A 27,349-nucleotide genomic window follows, 5' to 3' on the forward strand; every position below is an offset into this window, starting at 1 on the left:
GCCTGGTGCCAGGCAAGTGACCTCTTCCTTAACATCAACACGAGAAAGAAACTAGTTACTGACTTTAGGAGAACTCACATCACTCACATTGGCAGCACAGCTGTGGAAACTACAAGCAGTTTCGAACTCCTGGGAGTGCACGCCACGCACAACCTCTCATGGTTCCAGAACACATCCTACACAGTCAAGAAAGCTCACCAATGCCTCTACATTAACTTGGCCACTACTTCAGTATTTCCCATAAGTCACCTTATGTTTAGCCTGGCATCACTTTATGAACACACAATCAATATATGTGTAGAAACTATCTTGTGTACAGTATTTATATTTATTGTGTGTTTTATTATTATTATTGTGTTCTTTATATTTTGTGTTTCTTTTGTGCTGCATGGATCCTTGTGACAATTATTTTATTCTCCTTATATCCGGGTGCAGGAAATAACATTAAAATATCTTGAACTTGAATCTTGAATCTGAAAAACACTTTCTCCATTTTGAAGTTCCTTTGTTATGCATATGCCCATTACACTTGCTGCAATGAATCACTGTCTCCTTTCACTTCACAAACCAAGTGTTTCCTGACTGAGGAAATTGACTGAGCCCATCTAAGCTCTACTGTTCATTAACACAGCAGATACGCAAAGGACCTGGAAGGAAAATTAGACATCAAACAATTCATTGTAAATCCAGATTCTCCATCAGATATGGAATAGCCACATATATACTGTGACTAAACAAACTGGTCAGTGATTGCAGAAACATTGTGAATCATCTCCTGACAGCCCAGAACCTACAAGTTTGCATGATATAATATTCTCCATTTTCCAGGATGAAGGTAACTCCTATATGTAAGAAGTTTTGTCATCTGGAGCCTCCAGAAGCCTGATATCCCACACCACCATGTTCAAGAACAGCTACTTCCCTTCAATTGTCCAGCTCTTGAATTAACCAATACAATTGTAATCAGTACCTCAGTACAACACTATGACCAGTTCGCACTATTATAAACATTGTTTTCTTTGTTCTAATTGTGTTTTTCCTTGTAAAAATTGTGTACGATTTGCATTTAATTTGCTTTTCTTGTGAATGAGTGTATTTGATGCAGACAGGAGTTCAATGGTGCGTCATGTGCAGATGGAGATAGAGATGCAGAAGGAACAGTTCACTGAGTTTTAACAGGAACGTTGCAGATCTACATTAAAAAAAAATGCTCGGCCTACCTCCACTAGCGTTAAATTCTCTCCCCACCTGACCAAAAAAATTCAGCGCTGATTTCAGCTGTTGTCTCTCTCCGCTGGGTCCATTTAGTAATCAAGTCTTGCTGACAGACGTTCAGTGATGGTCCAAGTGCAGAGGAAGAGACACAGACATGGAATGAAACAGTTCATTGAGTTTAATATGAACCAAACAGAACAAAGAAAAATAATTAATGCTAGGCCACCAGGGCCACTATCTATAAACTGTCTAACTACCTAAAATCTAATGCCATCACTAGGGCTCGAAAGCAGTAATATAAATCTAAATAATATTATTCCTTTAACAGGGTCTAACGAAATCTCTAATCTTCTTTCCTGGAATGTGGACTGTGGTAGGCTGGATGTGTTATCGTCGCTGAGCTTTGATCAAGACTTCACAAGACTGAAGCAAAAGGCTGAGAACTAAATACTGTCTCTAAGTAACCCTATTTGGCTGGAATATGTGCATTCCCACATACGTGATTGCTGTCTTCTTTAGCTGCATGTCTGTGAGAGCATTCAGACACCATGGCAGTGGTCACAGGTGTGACAAATGCTGCTGTAAAATTTTCATTGCATTTCTGCATGCATGTGTTTGTCCATATAACAATAAATTTGTCCATCACACAAAATAATGGAGAAATTATGTAGGTTGGGCATGAACTAATCAGTCAAAGTTTTGGGTAAAAATATTGACTGTTCATTTTCCTCCATAGATGCTGAATGATCTGCCGAGTTCCTCCAGAATTGTCTGTGTTGTCACAGATTTCCAGCATGTACAGTCGCTCTTGTCTCCACAATAAATCTGACTTTGAACTTGATCAAGGCCAACTTGATTAGTAGTGAATCCTTTTACTCTAATCATTCATTGCACCATAGTTGTGGTGGTTATCATTTACAAAAAAATACTGCAGTTAATCTAGGTTGTTGAGTATTACTAATATTTCAGTAATAATTAAGTAATATTGTAAATGTATTGTTTGAGTCAGCATTCTTGGTTGTTTATATAATTGATTACGGGTTATATATAAAAGCACATGAATGAGGTACGTCATTATGACCTCACATCATGTGTGCAACTTGCTAAAAGGAAAAACAAAGAGTACATGTTTGTCCAGGTTTTCTCATTATCCCTTTTAATTTGTTTTATGTTTTGGAGCTACAAGACATAAAAGTGGCAATGAGGAAGTTTTAAGCAAACCCGAGACAACTACCTACTTGTCAAAGTGCAGTGAGACCTTCACCTTCACATTAAAAGAAAGTCAGTAAATGGATATATTCACAGGTGCATTAACAGTGAGTACAAGGAGTAATAATGATTTTTTTTAAAGCAGAAATGGCTGGTGGCATTGGAAAGACAGACACAAGCATTGCACAAGTGTGCTGAGAAAATTCAAAGAGTGGTAGATACCCCAAGGCCAAAGTATGTATCAGATATGTTATCTTTCTTAGGATTTCTCAATTACTACAACAGTTCTTTTTATGCCAAACCTGTGCTCCATCTCTTCAACACATGACTACAGATCAAGAAAAAATGGCAATAGACAAAGCAGTGTGGGGTGGATTTCAAAAAGGTAAGGAAAAGGTGACATCAGACATTGTACTCATGCATTATGATCCACATCATCCAGTGAAGCTTGGCCGTGAGGCCTTGCCTAATAGTATACTATAAGTCTGGTCATGTCCAATGTTATGAGTGATGCAAATGATGCATGATCCATAGCCTTTGCATCATGTTTTCTTACTTCTGCAGAGAAAAATATGCACAGATTGACAGAGAGACATTGAGTCTGGTTTGCAGTCTAAAATGTTTCAACCAGTACTTGTATGGGAGAGAGTTTACCCTCATTATTGGTCATCAACCACTATTTTTCATTTTATATGTACCGAAGGGTGTTCCACTAACCGCAGCAGTATGAATGCATAGATGGGCTCTGTTTCTTGGAGGACAGAAGTATAAGATCAAATTGAAGAGGACAACTAATCATGGAAATGCTGATGGACTGTCCCGTTTACCCTTGGGAAAAAGAAATACCTGAAGATGTTATAAAAGAGGATACTCCTCTTGATGTTAATTCTCTGTAATGCAAATTGAAAGTCTTTCTATTATGGCAGAGATGATCCAAAGGAAAACCAGAAAAGACCCTACATCATCTCAGGATGGATTGTGTAACAGAAGTTCCAGTTCTCCCATTCTTATAATCATGGGGTGAACTTGCCCTTGATAGCAATTGCCTTACATGGAGGCTGAAAGTTGTTGTACCATCCAAGCCGAGAGCTAAAGTGTTGGAGGAGCTACATGGAAGTCATCTAGGCATGGTCAAAATGAAAGTATTGACTCAAAGCCTTGTCTGGTAGCCTAGGATAGATCAGCAGATGGAACAGCTTGCCATGCACTGTTTGGGATGCTAACATAGGCAGAAGAGAGTTATCTAGAGTTGTCAGAACCACTTCTTGCTGTACTCAGAGTCAGCTCCTCCAAGCACCATGGAGGAGGTCCCAGAACCTGAGATTGTTTCACAGTCCAGTTTCTCCTCTCAAGAAAACTGCCACCCCTTTTCAGGAAAGACATCATCCCACAGGAGTAAGAAAGCCCCCTCAGTGATTAAATCTTTAGACCTGAATGGGACAATTGAAAATTTACTATGCTATGGATGTCTGTATATGGTGGTAGTTGTCCAGTATGTCTGACAATGACAGGAAAACTATGCAGGAAAGTTTTTTAATGTGGAAAAGCCATTGTACTGGGCTAGTCCACTCTCTTGACCTTGGAAGTCTAGGTCCAGTTGTACGAACAAGCGCCACAAACTGGGGTCTTCCTTGACTGCAGTGGATAACCTTGACGTCTTCTGTGCCTCATTATGTCCTTCACTCTCCCTGGAGTGTTACAATACCACCTTTCTGGCCATTGGATCTCACTGTAGATCTCATCCACCCAGTCCGCCGGATCTGACTGCATGCTAGCTCAGCAATGTTGCTATCTCATTAGGGTATGAGGCCGCCAGTTACCCTCGCTTAGTTTAGCTCGCCTGTCAAAGAGGTGTACCAGGATATGGCCACTGTCGCACGAAACAGCTACATGGAACCATACATGAGAGCTGAGTGCCCATTGGGGACCAAGGGTGAGTCAGCTGCCCTAGAATGGCCACAATATACCCCTTCACCAGTGGTGCTACCTCTCACTGGACACTCAATACACCTTTATCATCAATAGATCCAGGAACTCCTACAAAATTATGCCATTAGTCACCTACGTCAGAAGAAGTGTAACCACTACCATCTTCTCAGAAGTGATTAGAGATGGTCATGAATGTACCTTTACTATGAAGGCATACAATCTTCAAAATTATCCAATATTTTATACTTTAGATTACAGGATTACTTTATACTTGAGTTGAAGCATTTTAAATTCTGCTATGCTTTGAGCTAGATTTAGCATTCAGTATGTAATCAATGATTTTCCGTATAATATAAAATTGCAATGTAAAATAATTGGGCTAAGAAATTCTATTTTTCATCTATGGTTGTATTCAAGGATTACAGGAGAGTGGAACCAATAACCATTTTGATTTTGAATTCCCACTGGTATTGAAAAGGGGTTTCATCTCTGTGGTGGAAAATATCTTGCCTGAGAAAAGCCAGGTAGTAGTGGTGCAAGGTGTAGCTGGTGGAGGTGAGCTGTGGCTTCTAGGAAAACATAGATCTGGGCTGTGTGCTTAGGTCAGGGTTTGTGGCCTCAGTCAATGGTAGGATCCAATGCCTCACTAGGAGGGGAGATAGATCAGGGTGGTGTGTAAAACAAAGTTATGTAATTTGGTTATTTCCTAAAACACAGAGGAGTGTTTTAGCCAATCAAATCATCGCCAGTTTTCAAAAGAGGGGTCACCTTTCCATTTCCTATCCTATTTCCTTTGTTCCTTGCACCTTATTCTCTCTCACATGCTGACCATCCCTTTGATTCTTGTGTTAGCTTTCTATACTAAAGGAGAACTTACTATAGCCAATTAACCTACCAGTGCACCCTTGGAATGTGAGAGGAAGCCAGTGTAACTGGCAAAAACCCTCATGGTTATTGGGAGAACTCCAGATATTGCAGGAAATCAGGATCAAAGTCACTGGAGCTGTCAGGTACTGCACTGTGAGGAACCTTTCAGCGGAACAAATCCAGAGTTTTAATATTAATCTGTTTACAGACTCTCCTAGGCCAACTTGATTTAATTTTTCTAACAATTCCCTAAAAGGAGTGTTGTACAGGACATGGTGTCATTTCTTGTATGGCAGCATTTGAAACCATTTCAAATAAACATGGATGAATCACTCTAGAAAATACCTTCATGAATTTCTGAAGTGATGCAAAATTATTCAGAGACAAGTCATTATTACATTTCACTCCTGATGGTCACCTTTCAACAAAATAATTCTGAAAAATAACAAGATTTTGCGATTAAAAGTCCAGGCAGCATTGTATCACCAGTCTTATAGAGAAAATAATGACATATTAAGTGGCATCCATTTTGGTTAATGAGTAAGAATGTAAATTAATACACATGGTTAGCAATGTCAGATTCAATTAAAATGTTAATTCTCATACACTTAATTTTCTCTTGTGTAATTTTGTTTCATAGTGATGGATGGCAAGGTGGACATAAATTCTAATCTTAAAGTTAAACAGTTAAAAAAAATCAACCTTTCTATGCTGACAACAAAATAGTTCAAATGTTGAACAGCTGTCATTTAAACAATAGAAGTGTAAGACTATCCCAAGAGGCATTTCAGATATTGACTGCATTGTACTGATAATCACCGTTAGGTCTAAGAAAACCCATTTGGGATGGGTCTCACAGATTACAAACCCTCATATATTAAATCATGTCTCATTTACACTTACATGTTTACTATCACTCTCCATCAGCTAGAAGGTTATGGGTTTAAGTTCCCTTCCAGAAACTTGGTATAAAAACCTAGTAATTCAGTAAAACACTGAGGAAGCTCAGAAGTTTTGGACTTTTTGGATTTTGGAATGTCATTTCAGCACCTCAGCTCACTGGCTCTGAAATGCTATGAAATGAATTAATATTACTACAGGCATAATTAAAATATAAATCTTTTTTTATTTACTAAGAACCATAGAAAGTTGCAATACTGAAGGAGATTACTCAATGCTTGCATCTTTCCTGCATTTACTCTGCAATATTTTCTATTTAAGCATTAGATTCAACTGCCACCATTGTGTCTGAGAAGATATTCAAGACACACTGCATGAAACTACTTCTCTTATCCTCTACCTTCTGTGTTTTAAGTTATTTTCTGAAATGTATTCCTTCCAGTTATTCACATTGCAGCTTTGCAGAATATCTACTTATATTCTGCCCTTTATGCTGCTGGCATTTAGGGCAGCAATGAAGGGCCACCATCTTTGTTTGACCTTAATCATTGGGATCAGCATCTCCAACACCATCACACTGAGCATGGGGGCCCCCCAGGGCTGTGTGCTCAGTCCACTGCTGTTCACTCTGCTGACCCACGACTGTGCTGCAACACACAGCTTGAACCACATGATCACGTTCGCCAATGACATGACCGTGGTGGGTCTCATCAGCAAGAACGATGAGTCAACTTACAGAGAGGAGGTGCAGTGGCTAACGGACTGGTGCAGAGCCAACAACCTGTCTCTTAATGTGAACAAAACAAAAGAGATGGTTGTTGCCTTCAGGAGGGCACAGAGCGACCACTCCCTGCTGAACATCGACGGCTCCTCGGTAGAGATCGTAAAGAGCACCAAATTTCTTGGTGTTCACCTGATGGAGAATCTCACCTGGTCCCTCAACACCAGCTCCATAACAAAGAAAGCCCAGCAGCGTCTCTACTTTCTGCAAAGGCTGAGGAAAGTCCATCTCCTACCCCACATCCTCATCACATTTTACAGGGGTTGTATTGAGAGTATCCTGAGCAGCTGCATCACTGCCTGGTTCGGAAATTGCACCATCTCAGATCACAAGACCCTGCAGCGGATAGTGAGGTCAGCTGAGAAGATCATCGGGGTCTCTCTTCCCGCCATCACAGACATTTACACTACACGCTGCATCCGCAAAGGAAAGAGCATTATGAAGGACCCCATGCACCCCTCATACAATCTCTTCTCCCTCCTGCCGTCTGGGAAAAGGCTCCAAAACATTCGGGCTCTCAAGACCAGACTATGTAACAGTTTCTTCCCCCAAGCTATCAGACTCCTCAATACCTGAAGCCTGGACTGACACCTTGCCCTATTGTCCTGTTTATTATTTATTGTAATGCCTGCACTGTTTTTGTGCACTTTATGTAGTCCTGTGTAGGTCTGTAGTCTAGTGTAGTTTTCTCTGTGTTGTTTTTTTTTACACAGTTCAGTCTAGTTTTTGTACTGTGTCATGTAACACCATGGTCCTGAAAAACATTGTCTCATTTTTACAATGTACTGTACCAGCAGGGAGGTATGGTTGAAATGACACTAAAAGTGACTTGACTTAATGTCATACAGGATTCTTCATTGCTGTTTCTGTAACAATTTTTTTTCGACCAGTCAGTATCGTTAGCCCTGAGCTGAGCCCCTGAGCCTGGAAGAACGGTGGACCACTCTCAATCTGGTGTCTGCCCTTTGACCTATTTGGCATGAGTGACTGTACCAAGAGCCAAAGCATAAGGTCCTGACTCCAGCCAACATAGCTCTCTGGGTCATTGAGGCACGCAAGCCTCTAAACCCTTCGACAAGATTGTGGTCCTCTTGGAGGATGCAGAATAGGTATTTCCAAATTACCTTATCACCTCAACAAGTCAAACATCTAATTGAAACAATATAATTAATCTCATTGTTCTCGCAAGGAGACCCAGTTTCTCCAAATGCTCGCTATAGCTAAAAATTCTTTCTCATGTTATCGTCTCTTCTGTATCTCATATTTCAGTAACACATAAGCTGGGCACCCAAATTTATAAATTATATAAACTGCAATTTGACAGATGATTTGTTTAAGTTTTGTTTACCTTTTATACTCTATGTTCTTAAACAAAATTTTGCCTTCATTAAGTCACCCTTTATTTTGATAACTGATGAAAGCCCTGATTTCTGCTCTTTCCTGTTTTAAAATGTAATATATTTATTTATTTCTTCTTCCTTCAAAAATATAACACTTAATATTTAGTTCCATTTTAATTTTTAACTCTAATCTGCATCCTAAACCACCAACTTCAAACAGATATTTGCTTTGTCCTTATGTATCATCCAGTAGGTTCCCAGATTGTGGCAAGTAATGGGAAATAATGGCATGGAAGCATTTAATACAGAAGGATTGTATAAGAAAGTAAATAAACTATCCTGCATTACTCAGGTAGTGAAATAACTAGAGTACTAGTACAACTTGGTCTCCTTATGTAATTGCTTTAGAGTGATTGCATTAATTTATTAGACTTGTTACCCCATGAGGATTCACTGAAAAGAACATATACCCTGAATTATAAAAAGAGTGAATTGATCTCATCAGAATATGTAACATTCATAGGGAACTCAGTTTTTGCCAGGTGAATATTGCCCTTGGTTAGTGATGGATCACCGAGTTGGAATGCAATTCTATTCTTTTCTGACTAAGGTGAGGAGCATTTTTTACTTAATGTTTTTGAATTAGTAGAAATTTCTATTTCAGGGGTTACAGATAGAAAGTCTCTAAGTCTTTTTTCAAGATTGAGATGTATAAACATTCATTTACTCATTAATCAATTGTTATGACAATAATGTGGGAAGATGCAGATGACCTTATTGAATTGTGAGCCCTATTTGAAAAGCTGCTGACCAGTTTCTCCTACTTCTTACATCACGATCTCATACTCTGGCCAGGCAGCTGATGATTACCATTTCTCTTTCTATTAGAAAATTAATTTCAGAACCTCACACACATATTCTTTGATTTCCCTCAGTATTCAGAATTTCATGCTAGCTGCATCAGCTTCTTCAACACAATAAAATTCATGCACATTTCATTGCAGTTTTCTTAACTTTGGATGTTTTGTCTAACTGCTGCATCTTCTCTTCTTGAAGTCCATCACCTCTTTGTGTGAAAACTGAGATCTACTTATTTATTTAGAAATACTATGCAGAATAAGCCCTTCTAGCTGCACAACACAGCAGTCGTTGATTTAACCCTAATCTAATCATGGGATAATTTATAATGACCAATGAACCTACATCTTTGGATTGTGGGCAGAAACTGAAGCACCCGGAGAAAGCCCACACATTCCATGGGGACGATGTACAAACTCCCTACAGAGGATGCTGGGATTGAACTCCGAACTCTGATGCCCCGAGCTGTAATAGTGTTGTGCTAACCACTATGCTACTGTGGCAGTACCTTGGTCATTCCTTCATCTCCTATGAGCAGACTTCCCTTCCTGTCTGTAATCAGCTTAATCCTTTCATTGTTTATGTTTAAAGTGGTTATAAATTTAATGGAATTTTCCCCTATCTTTCAGACTTTTTTAAAAATCTCATTTTAGCTACTCTGCATTTTCTATACTGTGGTTTTATTTACTACGCTTTTTTTTGGCTTTCGATTTCTTTCCACATATGCTTTAATTTTACTATTTATTAAATTCACTTGTTTATTGCAACTCAGAAAGTTTCCATTTGGTCATTGGTTCTATGTTGGGTTTCAGCAGAGCAATCTCATCTGTCCCATTCTCCATCTCTAATTTCTTTTAGAGTCCTGCAATTTATTCACTTACACATGCTGATCAACTCCTCTTTGACACTTTTTGCCACTTGCCTACACTGAGAGTAATTTACAGGAGCCGATTAACTTACCTGCATTACAATAACACTTTGCACAAACTCGTATGGTCATGGGGATTACCTGAAAACTCCATGCAGACAACACCCAAGATTAGAATTGAATGCAGGTCCCATTCTGGCACTAAATGATATCGCATAAAGAATTTTGATGTCCTTTACTTATACCTTGTGGAATTTTATCTGTTTTCATCTGATAAAACCTTCTGTTTTTTTTTCTCCCAAGTTCCTTACTTACAGCAAAAAAAAAGCATTTAATCAAACCATTAAACACTATCTGCAGATGCTATAACTGGGTTAAAGAAGATTAGAGCTGACAAATGATCACCTTCAGGTATAAGCCATAACAATGAGCAGCCGGAGAACTCACATCCATTGTCTGTAGATACTACAGCAAGTCCACATAGTAGATTGCTTAAGACAAATGTTTTATGATGCCTGATAAGATGTTTTATTCTAGCAAAAATTATATTTGATTTTATTCAAATGATTTTGTGGAACTCAAACTCTTTTTAAAGAGATATTTGTTATTTTTTGCAGCCCCCATGTTTTTTAGTTAACCATCACATACCAGTTTTATTATTATTGAGCATAATTCTCCAAATGAAATCCTGGAAAAAATACATCCTGTGTTCATCACAAATTTTGAAATTAATAAAATTTGCTTGTCAAAGGTAGAATCTTATGCCTTATATGTTGTTGGTTCTAACAACAATACACTGACTTAGCTCGTACAGCTTTAAGGGTTCAGTATGACTTCTAGGGTACCAAGGCCTAGGAGGCAGCAACATGTGTGAACGTACATTTCTGAGTGGGGAAGGGAAAAATAACCTGTTGAGTGGATTAAGGCTTCTATTCCACATTATGTCAATAAATGGCTCAAAATACCATTTGATCTAAAATAATTCATCCCATTACTGCCCACAAACTAAATAGTAAAGACATTTGAATCTCAGATCCAATCATGGAGGGTGAAAGCGATTATCCTGATGTAAATAGTAATGTAATTTAAGATAAGAGTGTCCTATTTGATTAGAAAGGTGCAAGCAAACCTTTGTTGCTTTTCTAAGAATCTAAAGCATAAAATATTCCATGTTCTACTTACTTCATACTTATGATCGAGTGTCTAAGTGCTGCCCCAATGTTGAATTTAAGTTCAAATTAAAGGTGGTGACAATTTCATATATTAATGCATGGCTGACAGAATGGTGTAGAGGGCAGGGCTACAGAATCCTGGATCATTGGGACCTCTTCAGAGGGAGGTATGACATATACAAAATGGACAGATTGCACCTGAACCCAAAGGGGTACAATATCCCAGCAGACAGGTTTAATAGAGCTGCCAGGGAAGGTTTAAACTAATTTGGCAGGGGGAATGGGAACCAGAGTGATAAGGCTGAGGAAGAGGAAAACAGAAATAAATCAAAGATAGCTTGCAACAGAGATGATAGAAAGGACAGGCAGGAGATGAGGCATAATCACAGCCAGTGGGATAAGTTACAGAGCAATAGAGGCATGGTGTGGTTAAAACAGAAAGCAACTGAAAGTGTTATATTTGATTGCACACAGCATAAGAAATAAAATGGATGATCTTGAAACAGCTATAGATTGGCAAGTATGACATTGTGGCCATCTCTGAAACTTTGCTAAAGGGTAGTTGCCATTGGGAGCTGATCGTCCATGTCAGGATGCTGAAGCAGGGATCAAATCACAGACCAGTACTGTGCACACAGTGATATTAGTTGTTGATGGGTGCTCTGGAACAGCTGGAGTGACTGAGTCTGGGTCACAAGATCAGCTACATTGGCAGAAAGAGACTGACTCCACTGCCTGGAACATAGAGTCCAGCTGGTTCTGGTGTCTCCCCAGCAATACTCCCTGTTGTTCCAGGGCAGCTCTCAGATGACTGGGGCCTGCTGGATCCATTCTGGCCAGATTGTACTGTCAGGATGCTGGCACAGGGATCCAGTCGCAGACCCAGTACTGTGTACACAGTGATATTAATTGAGTAACAAATACCAGGGTGCAAACAATGTTGGCGTCAAAGTTCAGGCAGAGATCAAAACATCCAGAGAAATCCAAAACCCAGGTCTGGAAACAGGCAGTGTCAATATTCAGCCAGACAGAGTACACATACAAATGCTGGAAAGGCTCAGGAAAATTCACTGGCACAATCTGGCAACAAACAACTGAAAACACAGGACTGAAATACACTGAGCAATAAACAGAGAGGCAGATGATAGGTGGAGCACTGTGAGACACAGGTGGCAGCAATACAGGTAATAACGAGAAACAGATGAGAGACAGAATACTCAGTAATACAGGGGCCGGGGGTTGTGTGCCTATTGTAATCAACCAGAAACAGTTGAACATGTATTGATAAAATGAAAGAAGTATCAATGAAAAAGAGTGAAGATGATAGGAGCGCTTAAGATAAACAAAAAAAAATGCTGTTGGCATAGAAGACATTTTAGGTTGGAGTTCAAGAGAAATACGGACCTATATCATGAAGTATCTGAAAGATTCTGGTTTATTATATAGAATTTAGGGAATGCAATTCTTTTAATTCCTTCTGTTTATCAAACGATCCACACTCCAGTCTAGTAGATGGCGGCAATGCACCTTAAAGCTGATTTGCCAACCGCCATAAAACAACACAAGAAGAAGAAGAAGAAGAAGAACACAGGGGCTGGAGTAGAGCAGGAGCAGGGACAGGAGCACATGGGAATACAAAACCACAGACTGATAGCTGGGGGAAAACACACAAAAAGACAAGAGTTCAACTGGAGGTACTGACAAGGAAATATAGTGTATTGGAAAGATAGGTTTGTAGGCAGAGGGGGTGGTGTGGCCCTTTGTATAAGAAATAATATTAAATCATTAGAAAGGGATGACATAAGATCGGAATGGGTAGAGTCTTTATGGGTTGAGTTAAGAAATGGCAAGGGTAAAAGGACCCTAATGTCAGTTGTATACAGGCCTCCAAATAGCAGCCAGGATGTGGATTAGAAATTACAGCAGGAAATAGAAAAAGCATGTCAGAAGGGCAATGTCATGATAATCATTGGGGATTTTAACATGACAGTGGATTGGGAAAACTAGATCAGTACTAGACCTCAAAAGAGTGAATTTGTAGAATGTCTAAGGGATGGCTTTTCAGAACAGTTTGTCGTTGAGCCCACTAGGGGATCAGCTATGCTAGATTGGGCATTGTGCAATGATCTTGCGGTGATAAGAGAGCTTAAGCTTTAGGAACCCTTAGGGGACAGTGGTCACCATATTATCAAGTGGATGTTGAAATGTGAGAAGGAGAAACTAAATTCCAGTGTGTCGGTATTTCATTGGAATAAAGGAAATTACAATGGCGTGAGAGGGAAACTGGCCAAAGTTGACTGGAAAGGGACAGCAGAGCAGCAATTGCTAGAACTTCTGTGAAAAACGAGGGAAGTGTAAGACAGATAATTTCCAAATAAGAAGAAATTTTTAAATGGCTGAATAGTTAAGTCAGAGCCAAAGTAAGTCAAAGTAGAGTCAAACACATCAGCAAATTCTTGATCTGAGGACTCTCTTCACCAGAAATGGCATAGCAGAATAAATTGTGAGTGATAATGTACTACAATGCATGTCAGAAGAATTCCAACTGTTCATGAATAAAAATGGCCTCAGGCAACTCCTCACCTCCCAGCAGTGAATGGCTCAGCAGAAAGGCTTATCTAAACCTTCATGAAGTCCATTAAACTGATGGACAAGGAGGACGTTTCTCTGCAGGACAAGGTGGACAATTTCCTGTTTGTGTATCAGAACTCTGTTCATGAGACATCAAGTCAAACACCTGCAATGTTGTTCATGAACAGGAATCTGAGATCTCACATAGACATCTTGAAACCAGATCTATGGAGGGTAGTGCAGAATAAACAGTTCAGCCAGTTGCTAAATGAAGCAGCACGGAGCTTCGAGATTGGACAGGAAGTCCTAGCACGTGATTAACAAGAAGACAAGTGAACATCTGGTAGGATAGCTACAAGAACTGGAACCACTGATGTACACAGTGGATGTGGAGATCAGACATGGAGATGTCATGTGGACCAGATACTGGATGCTCAACTGAAGAACACACCTGAGTCAATTGCATCCAATATGATGGACATATTACAATCACTGGAGCTATCTCTTGGTGATGATCATGTCGCTTACAGCAACCTGACATGAAAATCTAAGAGCATTGTCTTAAACAAGACACCTAACAAACTCAATGCCTCACCACAGGTCCAGAAGCATGACAAGATGAGGAAAGCCATTTGGCCCATCTTAGTTCTTCCACCCAGAAACTCCTTCATGTTGTTCATTGGTTAGCTGCTTATTAAATAGCTCAAGCATTTTTAGCTCTTCTGCATGATCTCAAATACAGAAGAGTTGATGATTCCATATGCAGTTCTGCTCTTGAAGTTGAAGTTAAGGAATATCATTGTTCCTTCCCTGCAAATTTCTTTGTAAACCTCTTTCTGATTATTTCTTTGATGTGGTTTTGTAGGTTAAGTATCCCAAGGCTTTGTTCATAACATGTATCATGCACTAAAAGTCAACATCATTGTTCTTTTCTATGTGTCTTCAGTTCTACCTTCTCCCTTCCTCTTTATAGTAACTACAACAGTAATAACTATAAACATATCTTGATTTATGTTCCGTCCAGTCGATTTTGTTCACCTACGTTAAATGGAAAAATTTAGTATCCGCTAGCTAAGCTTACAACTTCCAAATTACTCTCTATTGATTATGATAAGCCAGGATTTAAGACATAGAAACAACACACACAAAATGCTGGTGGAACACGGCAGGCCAGGCAGCATCTATAAGGAGAAGCACTGTCGACGATTTGGGCGGAGACCCTTCGTCAGGACTAACTGAAAGGAGAGATACTAAGAGATTTGAAAGTAGTGGGGGGAGGGGGAAATGCAAAATGATAGGAGAAGACCGGAGGGGGTGGGATGAAGCTAAGAGCTGGAAAGGTGATTGGCGAAAGTGATACACAGCTGGAGAAGGGAAAGGATCATGGGACGGGAGGCCTCGGGAGAAAGGGGGGGGGGAGCACCAGAGGGAGATGGAGAACAGGCAGGGTGATGGGCAGAGAGAGAGAAAAAAAAACGAACAACTAAATATGTCAGGGATGGGGTAAGAAGGAGAGGAGGGGCATTAACAGAAGTTAGAGAAATCAAGGTTCATGCCATCAGGTTGGAGGCTACCCAGTCGGTATATAAGGTGTTGTTCCTCCAACCTGAGTGTGCATTCATCTTGACAGTAGAGTCAGTTGGCTTTAAGACATAGAAGTAGAGTTAGGCTATTCAACCCATTGAGTTTTCTCTGCCATTCTATTATAGCTGATTTAGTATACCCTCCTCAGGCAGATGGGAGTCATCAGCTGTGGTTGGCAGTTCTTCTAGGGAATGAAAACTGATCTCAAACCTTGGCTGCCTTGTGGCTATACATGCTCATGGGGAAGGATTTGGCAGTAAGCCCCAAGGGAAACATCCAGAGCTGGAATTGTAAGGCAGTCCTATGTTGAGTTCAATGCTGACTGGAAACTCCTGTGATGCTGCTGGTACCAAACTGTATTCCCCCCTGCCATTCCTTTGGGTTCATCAGATGTCTCAAGAGGGGGAGCTTACTATATGGGTAACTATTGCTCTCGATATTGTACTACCCAGGCTTGCATATTGAGACAGCTAGGACGCAATGTCCATGGTCTACCCTGATCTATGGAGGCCTCATTCATTATACCTTCTCAAACCCATTCACCCATATCCCTGCCTCCTCTCCATAACATTTGACACCTTACCTAATCAAGAACCTATCAATGTCTGCTTTAAATATACCCAAAAATGTGGTATCCACAGACATCTGTGGCAAAAAATTCCACAGAATCACCACCAACTAGCTAAAGAAATTCCTCCTTAACTTAGTTCTAAAGTGACATCCTTTAATCCTGAGTCCTAGCTTCTCTCACATCTAGAAACATACTTTACACTTCTATTCCATTTGGGCTTTCAGTATTCGGTATCTTTCAATGAGACTCCCCTCACCCTTCTAAGTTCCAGTTAATACAGGCTCAGAGCCAACAAACATTCTTCATACATTGTGCCTTTCATTCCCAGGATCATTCTCAATCTCTTCTAAAAGCTTTCCAATGCTAGAACATCCTTCCCTAGATGTGCGGACCAAGATTGCTCACAATTATCTGAAAGTGGTCAAATACCTTATAAAATCTCAGCATTACATCCTTGCTTTTATGTTCTTATCTTCTTGAAAAGAATGCTAACATTGCACATGACATTCTTATTACCAACTCAAACTACAAGTCAGTCTTTAGGGATATCTGAATGAGGGCTTCCAAGACTCTTCTCACCTTTGATTTCAGTACTTTCTCCTAATTTCAAAAACATTGCATGCCCTCTCTTTAATCTAGTAGATGCTCATGTTAAATGAGCTGGCGATGTCTTAGACTTGAAACTTATAATGTCACAGAATGGGACCATGCTATCTATTATATTCATTCCAGGTTTCAGGGGAGTAATCCATTTGGGACCATTATTTCCCTGTATCCCTCTCACATATCCATCAACTTCCTTCTTTTTGTCATTAATCTGTGAAACTGGGTGATTTGAAGGACTCAAGTCAAGTCAAGTCACTTTTTATTGTGATTTCGACCATAACTGCTGGTACAGTACATAGTAAAAACAAGACAACGTTTTTTCAGGACCATGGTGTTACATGACACAGTACAAAAACTAGACTGAGCTATGTAAAAAACAACACAGAAAAAAACTACACTAGGCTACAGACCTACCCAGGACTGTATAAAGAGCACAAAACAGTGCAGGCATTACAATAAATAATAAACAAGACAATAGGGCAGTAAGGTGTCAGTCCAGGCTTTGGGTATTGAGGAGTCTGATAGCTTGGGGGAAGAAACTGTTACATAGTCTGGTCTTGAGAGCCCGAATGCTTTGGTGTCTTTTCCCAGATGGCAGGAGGGAGAAGAGTTTCTATGAGGGGTACGTGGGGTCCTTCATAATGCTGTTTGCTTTGCAGATGCAGCGTGTAATGTAAATGCCCATAATGGTGGGAAGAGAGACCCCAATGATCTTCTCAGCTGACCTCACTATCCGCTGCAGGGTCTTGTGATCCGAGATGGTGCAATTTCCGAACCAGGCAGTGATGCAGCTGCTCAGGATGCTCTCGATACAACCCCTGTAGAATGTGATGAGGATGGGGGGTGGGAGATGGACTCTCCTCAGCCTTCGCAGAAAGTAGAGACACTGCTGGGCTTTCTTTGCTATGGAACTGATGTTGAGGGACCAGGTGAGATTCTCCGCCAGGTGAACACCAAGAAATTTGGTGCTCTTAACGATCTCTATCGAGGAGCCATCGATGTTCAGCGGGGAGTGGTCATTCCGAGCCCTCCTGAAGTCAGCAACCATCTCGTTTGTTTTGTTCACATTCAGAGATAGGTTATTGGCTCTGCACCAGTCTGTTAGCTGCTGCACCTCCTCTCTGTAAGCCGACTCATTGTTTTTGTTGATGAGACCCACCACGGTCGTGTCATTGGCGAACTTAATGATGTGGTTTGAGCTGTGTGTTGCAGCACAGTCGTGGGTCAGCAGAGTGAACAGCAGTGGACTGAGCACACAGCCCTGGGGGGCCCCTGTGCTCAGTATGATGGTGTTGGAGATGCTGATCCTGATCTGGACTGACTGAGGTCTCCCAGTCAGGAAGTCTAGGATCCAGTTGGAGAAGGAAGTGTTCAGGCCCAGTAGGCTCAGCTTTCCAATCAGTTTCTGAGGGATGATTGTGTTGAATGCTGAACTGAAGTCTATGAACAGCATTCAAACGTATGTGTCTTTTTTGTCCAGGTGGGTTAGGACCAGGTGGAGGGTGACGGCAATGGCGTCGTCTGTTGAGCAGTTGGGATGGTACACAAACTGAAGGGGATCCAGTGAGGGGGGTAGCAAGGTCTTGATATGCCTCATGACGAGCCTCTCAAAACACTTCATGATGATGGATGTAAGTGCAATGGGACAGTAGTCATTTAGGCAGGACACTGAAGACTTCTTTGGCACGGGGATGTTGGTGGCGGCCTTGAAGCACGTTGGAACGGTGGCGCTGCTCAGAGAGATGTTGAAGATGTCAGTGAGAACATCTGCTAGCTGGTCTGCACATCCTCTGAGCACTCTACCAGGGATGTTGTCTGACCCAGCAGCCTTCCTTGGGTTGACCCTGTACAGGGTTCTTCTCACATTGGTCACAGTGAGACACAGCACCTGGTCATCTGTAGGAGGGGTGGACTTCCTCGCCGCCACGTCATTTTCCGCCTCAAAACGGGCGTAGAAATTATTCAGCACATCTGGGAGGGAGGCATCACCCTCACAGTCAGGTGATGTTGTCCTGCATGCACTTCCATATGCGCCGCGTGCCACCGCTATCCTGGAAGTGGCTGTGGATTTGCTGGGTGTGTGCACACTTTGCCCCTCTGATGGCCAGGGAGTGTTTGGCCCTCGCTGTTGTTAGGGCTGCCTTGTCGCCTTTTCTGAAGGCGGAGTCATGGGTCCTCAGCAGCGCACGCACCTCCGCGGTCATCCATGGCTTCTGGTTAGCACGTGTAGTGATGGTCTTGGACAGAGTAACATCATCAATGCACTTGCTGATGTAGCTGGTTACTGATGCTGTGTACTCCTCTAATTTGGTAGAGTCGCCATCGGTTGCAGCCTCCCTGAACATGTGCCAGTCAGTGTGCTCAAAGCAGTCTTGAAGGGCAGAGATGGCTCCTGCTGGCCAGGTTTTCACCTGCTTCTGAACTGGTCTGGAGCGCCTGACGAGCGGTCTGTAGGCTGGGATTAGCATAACAGAGATGTGGTCTGAGTAACCAAGGTGGGAGCGGGTGTCATAAATCATTTAACTTAAATGTTAATTTTGGGAAGAAACCGGAGCACCTTGAAGAAACTCATCTGGCTAATGAGAGCATGTGCGTAAACAGCACCTGGGGTCAGGATCAAACCTGAATCCCTGGAGCTGTGTGGAACTAACTATGTCTTGCCTATTTAACTGTCTCTCTATATGCCTTGTCTATTTGAGTTTGCCCAAATGCCCCTTAAAACATAATAATCATACCTGATTCCACCACCACGTCCGCTGTCGGCACATTCCAATCATCAGCAATGTTCTGAAAAATCTACCTGCAGATCTCCTTTAAACATTCTTCCTCTCACCTTAAAACCATGTCCTTTTATTTTTGCTATCCCTACCACAGAAAAAAATTCAATAAGCTTTCAAAGTGTTTTGGAAATGTTTAACAGGGTACATGACAGGAGAACTTTGCTCTTACAGGTATGTGAGAGTTTAGAAAAAAATAACTGTTTAAAAAAAATAAGTTGTCTATTTAAGACAAACGTAGTAACTTTTTGGCAGAAGCTCATGAGTATTTGAACATCATTCCTCAATGAATGGTAAAAAAAGAGTCTAGATAATTTTAAGGCAATGAAAGATAGATAGATAGATACTTTATTCATCCCCATGGGAATATTCAACTTTTTTTCCAATGTCCCATACACTTGTTGTAGCAAAACTAATTACATACAATACTTAACTCAGTAAAAAATATGATATGCATCTAAATCACTATCTCAAAAAGCATTAATAATAGCTTTTAAAAAGTTCTTAAGTCCTGGCGGTTGAATTGTAAAGCCTAATGGCATTGGGGAGTATTGACCTCTTCATCCTGTCTGAGGAGCATTGCATCGATAGTAACCTGTCGCTGAAACTGCTTCTCTGTCTCTGGATGGTGCTATGTAGAGGATGTTCAGAGTTTTCCATAATTGACCATAGCCTACTCAGCGCCCTTTGCTCAGCTACCGATGTTAAACTCTCCAGTACTTTGCCCACGACAGAGCCCGCCTTCCTTACCAGCTTATTAAGACCTGAGGCGTCCCTCTTCTTAATGCTTCCTCCCCAACACGCCACCACAAAGAAGAGGGCGCTCTCCACAACTGTCCTATAGAACATCTTCAGCATCTCACTACAGACATTGAATGACGCCAACCTTCTAAGGAAGTACAGTCGACTCTGTGCCTTCCTGCACAAGGCATCTGTGTTGGCAGTCCAGTGGATTTTTGTCAAGTAAGGCAGTGAAACACTAACATAGCAACATAGCATATGGAACTAAAGTTAGTCAGATCAGCCATGATTTTATTGGATGACAGAACAGTATCAACAGTACAGTGTCCTACTGTAGCGGTGTGCTACACGCAGCGCTGAAATAACGACACGGAGTCGGTGAGCTGAAGTTGCGAAAAGAGTTTTATTCAAACTTCGCGGCCTCGCTTTAAAGCCTTCCTGATCCCGCCCTCCCCGAGCGGGAATGCTGTAGGGGGCGTGTATTCACAGTCCGGTCCCGCGCGCGAGTTTTTCCCCTTGCTGGTGAAGCAGGCTTGGCACCCTCATTGGGACTGGCCTCAAAGCCGGCGTGCGCCACTTTGTGAGCCGGTTCGAGTGCGCTGGGAAGTGGGTTGCCACATAACCCCCCCCCCCAGAACTGGCGATACACCCCCCAGTGTCCTCAGTCTGGGTCGGACTCTGTTTGGGAGGTCTGCCTCTGTGCCGCGGTGCCGGAATCTTGACTGGCTGCACCATGTCCACATGGGCCGGTTTGAGTTAGTCCACCGTGAAAACCTCCTCTTTCCCCCCAATGTCCAGCATGAATGTGGACCCATTGTTTCTGATCACCGTAAACGGCCCCTTGTAGGGCCGCTGTAGCGGTGCCTGATGTCTGCCCCGTCGTACAAAACCGAATTTACAGTTTTGCAGGTCTTGGGGTACGCAGGTCGGGTTCTGCCCATGCTGCGAAATGGGTATGGGGGCCAGGTTACCGAGCCTCTCGCGTAGTCTGCCCAGGACTGCTGCGGGTTCTTCCTCTTGCCCCCTTGGGGCTGGTATGAACTCCCCTGGGACGACCAGGGGTGTGCCGTACACCAACTCGGCCGACGAGGCGTGCAGATCTTCTTTGGGCGCCGTGCGGATTCCGAGCTGGACCCAGGGAAGCTCGTCCACCCAGTTAGGCCCTCTCAGGCGGGCCATGAGAGTCGACTTCAGGTGACGGTGGAAACACTCCACTAGTCCGTTCGACTGTGGGTGGTGGGCAGTTGTGTGGTGTAGCTGTGTCCCCAAAAGGCTGGCCATAGCTGACCACAGGCTGGAGGTGAACTGGGCGCCTCTGCCGGAGGTAATGTGGGCCGGTACACCAAAGCGAGATACCCAGGTGGCAATCAGTGCCCGGGCGCAAGATTCGGAGGTGGTGTCGGTGAGCGGGACTGTCTCTGGCCATCTTGTGAATCGGTCCACGATAGTCAGGAGGTGCCGCACTCATCGCGACACTGGCAGGGGGCCCACGATATCCACATGAATGTGGTTGAAACGCCGGTGGGTGGGGTGGAACTGCTGCGGCAGAGCTTTGGTGTGCTGCTGCACCTTGGCTGTTTGGCAGTGCAGGCACGTTCTGGCCCATTCACTGACCTGCTTGCGGAGTCCGTGCCAAACGAACCTGTTGGAGACCATCCGGACGGTTGACCTGATGGAGGGGTACGCTAAGTTGTGAATGGAGTTGAAAATGCGCCGCCGCCAGGCTGCCGGGATGCCGGGATGACGGGGCAGGGTTGGCCGGTGGTGACGTCACAGAGTAGGGTCCTCTCACCTGGGCCTACGGGGAGGTCCTGGAGCTGCAAACCGGAGACTGCAGTTCTGTAACTAGGGATCTCCTCATCTGCCTGCTGTGCCTCTGCCAGTGCTTCATAGTCTACCCCCTGGGACAGGGCTTGGATGTTAGGGTGGGAGAGGGCGTCCGCCACGACATTGTCCTTTCCCGAGACATGCCGGACATCTGTCATGTATTCGGAGATGTAGGACAGATGTCGCTGCTGGCGGGACGACCAGGGGTCGGATGCTTTCGTGAACGCAAAGGTAAGAGGTTTGTGGACCGTGCACGCAGTGAAAGGCCTACCTTCCTTGCCCTTACCCAACATCAGGGTGAACAGGGGGTGCATGATTCGGGCAGCTGAAGGGAGGAAGCGGTGGTAGAAATTCACCATACCCACGAATTCCTGAAGGCCTTTGATTGTGTTGGGTCGGGGGAAATGGCAGACCGCGTCTACCTTAGCGGGCAGAGGGGTTGCCCCGTCTTTAGTAATCCTGTGGCCCAGGAAGTCGATGGTGTCGAGCCCGAACTGACATTTGGCCGGGTTGATTGTCAGGCCGTATTCACTCAGTCGGGCGTAGAGTTGACGGAGGTGGGACAGATGCTCCTGACGACTGCTGCTGGCTATGAGGATGTCATCCAAATAGATGAAAGCGAAGTCCAGGTCGCGTCCCACTGCATCCATTAACTGCTGAAACGTCTGTGCGGCATTCTTTAGGCCGAACGGCATGCAGAGGAACTCGAAAAGGCTGAAAGGGGTGATGAGTGCCATTTTGGGGATGTCGTCCGGATGCATCGGGATTTGATGGTATCCCCGGACAAGGTCTACCTTGGAGAAGATCCGTGCGCCGTGCAGGTTTGCTGCAAAGTCCTGAATGTGCGGCACAGGGTAGCGGTCCGGTGTTGTAGCCTCGTTCAGCCTGCGGTAGTCGCCGCATGGTCTCCAGCCCCCTGTTGCTTTGGGCACCATGTGCAGGGGGGAGGCCCATGGGCTGTCGGACCGCCGTATAATCTCCAATTCCTCCATCCTCTTGAACTCCTCCTTCACCAGTCGGAGCTTGTCCGGGGGAAGCTTTCGAGCACGGGCGTGGAGGGGTGGTCCTTGTGTCGGGATGTGGTGCTGTACGCCGTGTCTGGGCATGGCTGCCGTGAACTGCGGTGCCAGAACCGATGGGAAATCTGCCCGGACTCTGGTGAAGTCATTGTCAGACAGCGTGATGGAGTCTAGGTGTGGGGCCGGCAACTGGGTTTCACCCAGGGAGAACGTTTGAAAAGCCTTGGCATGGACAGTCGCTTCCTTGGCAGGTCGACCAGTAGGCTGTGAGCTCGCAAAAAATCTGCTCCCAGGAGTGGTTGGGCTACGGCGGCCAGTGTGAAGTCCCACGTGAACCGGCTGGAGCCGAGCTGTAGTCGCACCGTACGGGTGCCATAGTTCCTTACTGTGCTGCCGTTCGCAGCCCTCAGGGTGGGACCCGGTGCTCTGTTGCGGGTGTCGTAACTCGTCAGAGGTAAGACGCTGATCTCGGCTCTGGTGTCGACCAAAAAGCGGCGTCCCGACCGCTTGTCCCACATATACAGGAGGCTATCCCGATGGCCAGCCACCATAGCCATCAGCAGCGGCTGGCCTTGGCATTTCCGGGAACTTGCAGGGCGGGCTACAGTGGCGGGCTTCTGCGCCCCACCACTGGTGGTAGAAGCACCATTGTTCATTGGCCTCCTCACCCCTGCCTCTGGGGTTAGCGGGCTCTGCTGCCAGGCCTGGTCTGGTCTGCTGCTGGGAGCGTGGCCTGGTGATCTGTGTGATGGACTCCCCATTCTCCTTCTTGGCTTTCCACAGCACGTTCACCCGGGCTGCCACTTTCCGGGGGTCGCTGAAATCCGCGTCAGACAGCAGCAGGTGTATGTCCTCGGGCAGCTGCTCCAGGAATGCCTGCTCAAACATGAGGCAGGGTGTGTGTCCTCCGGCCAGGGACAGCATCTCGTTCATCAAAGCCGATGGCGGTCTGTCTCCCAAACCATCCAGGTGCAGTAAGCGGGCAGCTCGCTCGCGCCGTGAGAGTCCGAAAGTCCGTATGAGCAAGGCTTTGAATTCTGTGTATTTGCTGTCTGCTGGGAGCGACTGTATGAACTCCTCAACCTGGGCCGCTGTTTCCTGGTCGAGGGAGCTCACCACGTAGTAGTAACGTGTGGCATCCGAGGTTATCTGCTGAATGTGGAATTGGGCTTCTGCTTGTTGAAACCATAGGTGAGGTCGCAGCGTCCAGAAGCTTGGCAGTTTTAACGAAACTGCATGAACAGATGCGGCATCGTTCATCTTCGGCCCAAATATCGTTTGGGCCGTCGGGGTCACCAATTGTAGCGGTGTGCTACACGCAGCGCTGAAATAATGACACGGAGTCGGTGAGCTGCAGTTACAAAAAAAGCTTTATTCGAACTTCACGGCCTCACTTTAAAGCCTTCCTGATCCCGCCCTCCCCGGGCGGGGATGCTGTAGGGGGGCGAGTATTCACAGTCTCGTCCCGCGCGCGGGCTTTTCCCCTTGCTGGTGAAGCAGGCTTGGCACCCTCTTTGGGACCGGCCTCAAAGCCAGCACGCGCCGCTTTGTGAGCCGGTTCGAGTGCGCTGGGAAGTGGGTCACCACACTACTTCTGTTATTAATTTGTATGTTCTTAGGACTGTACTGTGGTATCATTGTTCGCCAGGAGTGTCTAATGTTGATATTATGTACATTTGAAGCGTGCAAAACATTCAATGAAACAATTTTTAGTGTTAACCTACTGGACCCAGGTTGTGGATGAACAGCAATTACAGCTATCATACGCAGTTCTGGTGAAGAGCTAAGGTTATGGGTCATTGCTGGGGAGAGCAATTGAAACTGATGCATTAAGCATCTGACACTAAATTGGTTAAAACAGGTTTTCTCTTTTTTCAGTTAGTTCCTAGTATAGACAGACTGTATATATAAAAGGGCACCATGGTCAATCGAGCCCACCTTCTGAACAGCAGGCTGATACGCTTACGTTGAAGTGCAGGACATATATTTAAATGCCATCTGTCAGTCACTCAATCGTTTGTAAAGGAATGCAGCACAAAGTACTTTTTAAAGTGTTGTTTCATTGAATTACGAAAAGATTATAGTTTATGGAAAGATTATACAACTAATGCCCACAAGATCGGTGGGATATTGTTACCAGGGCTTAGAAGTCCTGTGTTAAAGGGAGAGCTTGGCCAGGCTAGGTCACTTTGAACTTTATTCCTTGGAATGTAGGAGAATGAGATGCCATCTTTTAGGAGTGATTAAAATTATGAGAGGCATGGAGGTGGATGGTACCAGTCTTTTACCCAGTGTTAGGGGAGTCCAAACTGAGGGGGCATAGGCTTAGGATGAGAAACAAAATTTTAAAAGGGACTCAAAGGCATCTTTTCACCCAGAAGGTGGTGAATTCATTGAATGAGCTCCCAGGAGAAGTGGTTGACGCAGATACTATAGTAGCATTGAAGAAGCACTTGGATAGGTACATACAGGGTTGGGGCTTGGAGAGACACGAGCCAAATACAGGGAATTGAGATATTATATATGCAGAATTATCATGGACTCATTTGGGTCAAAGAGCCTGTACCCATGCTGTATTTCCTATCTGTCTATGATTCTGTGACCTACCGGGTTATTAACTCAGCCTCCCAGGACCTCAAAGTTGGCATCACTGACATGGGACAAGTGCTTCCATGTTGTTGTCAGTACTGTCAAGGCTTCACAATAACTCCCGGCAATAGCTGGATCTGATGTTTGCTCACAAACAAGAGAAAATCTGCAGATGCTGGAAATCCTAGCAACACACACAAAACACGAGGAAATCTGCAGATGCTGGAAATTCAAACAACACACACAAAACGCTGGTGGAACACAGCAGGCCAGGCAGCATCCATAGGAAGAAGCACTGTCGACGTTTTGGGCCCAGACCCTTCATCAGGACTTCCCCGTGTTTCCAGTCATCTGGAGTTTGCTTCCTCTTTTAGCACTGGCTAGATACATGGAACACTTGAAATTTTGCATGCTTAGTTACCATGATACTTGGTGCCTTCAAAGTCTTACAACTTCTCTTTTTGGATGCAGCAGGGAAAGCCGCACACAAGTACCACGAGAAAAATTCTAGTGGTCACATGGTGCCTTTTTAGCGCATCTTTCTGTGGGCTTTTGGATATCCAGCCGGTTCTTTCAACGCTGCAGCACAGTTCACAGCCTCCATAATGCAGTTTCTATGACAGCATTGAAAAACCTGCAGAGATGTGGAATACAAAACAGAAATTCTCATGGGCAGTTTTGTAAGGGTAGATACATCATGAGAAAGAGCTGGTAAAATCATTGTGGATTGCTGTACGATATGGCTCACAGGAGATGAATTACATTGGTAGCGGGTGAGGAATAACTTTGGTAACACAACAGCAGACAAGGTGAAGAGTGCCTGTGATCAATGGGTAGCTCAACAGCCACTGCTAGTGCTTCAGACATTCACTGATAACCTCATTCAGTGGAGACTAGCTCAAAGCTCAAAAGTGAACAAACATCAGCATTCCTGAACTCCTTCAGCAATCTTGTTTCCACCACACTGAAATTCACTACATAGGGATTCTTTCATATGTAAGTGGTTTGAAATACAAAGAGGCAATAAATAAAACAAAGTTAATGAGATTTTTTGTGGTAATGGTGAATGTACAAATGTGATTTGTATTAAATCAGAAGAGTTTCATATCTTGAATTTTTTCTGGAAAAAATCCTAATAGACCCCTGAAGATAAACATGTTAGATGAGTTTTGAGGTATTTATCTCACACAAGCACCATATAAGAATAATTCTTAAAAAAATAACTGAGAAATACGCTGTTCAAAAGTACCATTAGAGCTATGAGAACAAGTTGGATTGAAATTTTCCTCTGTTGCACTGGAGTTGGAAGCAGTGCTGAATTAACGGCTGCAGCCCACTGAAGCGTCTCTGACTGAAAGTGAATTTCTTATCCTGGTAACAACATGCCAGTTAGCCAGTTCTGAACTCTCAGAATGTAACTGTCAGGAGATGGGTCCGGGGTGGGCAGTTGCTTCAGGTTGCTCTTCAAGCAGACAATACTTCTTTAGAGTTTGTCACAAACTCAACCATTTCAGAGCTGCAGGTGGAGGGTAAATATCGAAAATATTGTGCAAATATGGAGGTAAGAATTCTTTTTTTAGTAATATTGTGATTGTGCAGAGGAATCTTCCTTCTGTAAAACTGAAAATATGTTTTTTACTAATATAATTGAACTTTATAACATTATCAGAATAAAGGAAACACAAATGACTTTATGATCTTAATATATATGCAGAGTTCTAAACCAAACCATTCCCACATTGAATTGTCTTCTTTTCATTTATGAAAACTATTTTCATTCATTTTTTTCTTAAAACATAGAACATAGATCAGTACTACAATACAGGTCCTTCACCTTACGATGTTGCCCCAACCTTCTAACCTCCTTCAAGGTCAATCTGACACTTTTCCTCCACTTTGCAATTATCCCTGTGCCTATCTCTGAG

This window comes from Hemitrygon akajei, chromosome 11 (genome assembly GCF_048418815.1).
Source record: "Hemitrygon akajei chromosome 11, sHemAka1.3, whole genome shotgun sequence".
Taxonomy (NCBI): Eukaryota; Metazoa; Chordata; class Chondrichthyes; order Myliobatiformes; family Dasyatidae; genus Hemitrygon; species Hemitrygon akajei.